This window comes from Chrysochloris asiatica, unplaced genomic scaffold, assembly GCF_000296735.1.
Source record: "Chrysochloris asiatica unplaced genomic scaffold, ChrAsi1.0 scaffold00105, whole genome shotgun sequence".
Classification (NCBI taxonomy): domain Eukaryota; kingdom Metazoa; phylum Chordata; class Mammalia; order Afrosoricida; family Chrysochloridae; genus Chrysochloris; species Chrysochloris asiatica.
The window spans coordinates 1,752,782-1,753,496 of NW_006408623.1; positions in this window are offsets into that span (position 1 = coordinate 1,752,782).

The window sequence follows — 715 nt, forward strand, 5'->3', positions numbered from 1 at the left end:
CCCCAGAGTCTGAAAGGTCCCAGAGGTGAGCCCAAGGACCCAGTGCATGTCCTACCTAGCCCACTGGCCTGAACCTATCTTCAAAACGAGGACACTGAGAGGCAAGGGCACCAAAGAGCTGGTAACTGACCAGGCAATGTGAACTAGCTTTGGGGTAGCTGGGGCAGCACCTTGTTCGTGGGTGGCGGAGCTGGCCCCTCTGCTTCCATCTAGTGTCTGAGTGGATTTACGACTCCTGGGTATCCATAGACCTGTCCAGTGACCCCTCCCTGGTTGGGGGTCAGCAAGGCCAAACCAGCCAAAGCCTGGTATCTTCCCGCTCACAACACAAGCCCCCATGATCACAAGATTTAGCAATCCCACACCAGCGCAAGTCACTTGTGGTCATTGTCCACTCTGAAGGACCCCCGGACTTTGCATACGCACAAGCAACCCATCTGGGAGATCCCTCCACTGTTCCGTAGACCCCAAAAAAAGGCCCTTGGACAGCGAGTCCTGCTCCAGCCGGGAAACCCATGTCCGCAGGAAGCAACCACAGGCGATTTCTGCATTTCTCAAGTTTTCTACAAGGAGCACATTTTATCATAATGATGAGAAACTTGTACCAAAAGTTCAGGAGGAGTCCCGAGGTCCTGCGGCGCGATGTGCCCCGGGTCAGCGGGGCCCTCCCTGGGCACAGGCCTGGACCCTTGTGAGATCCCCGCCCAGCGGGCAG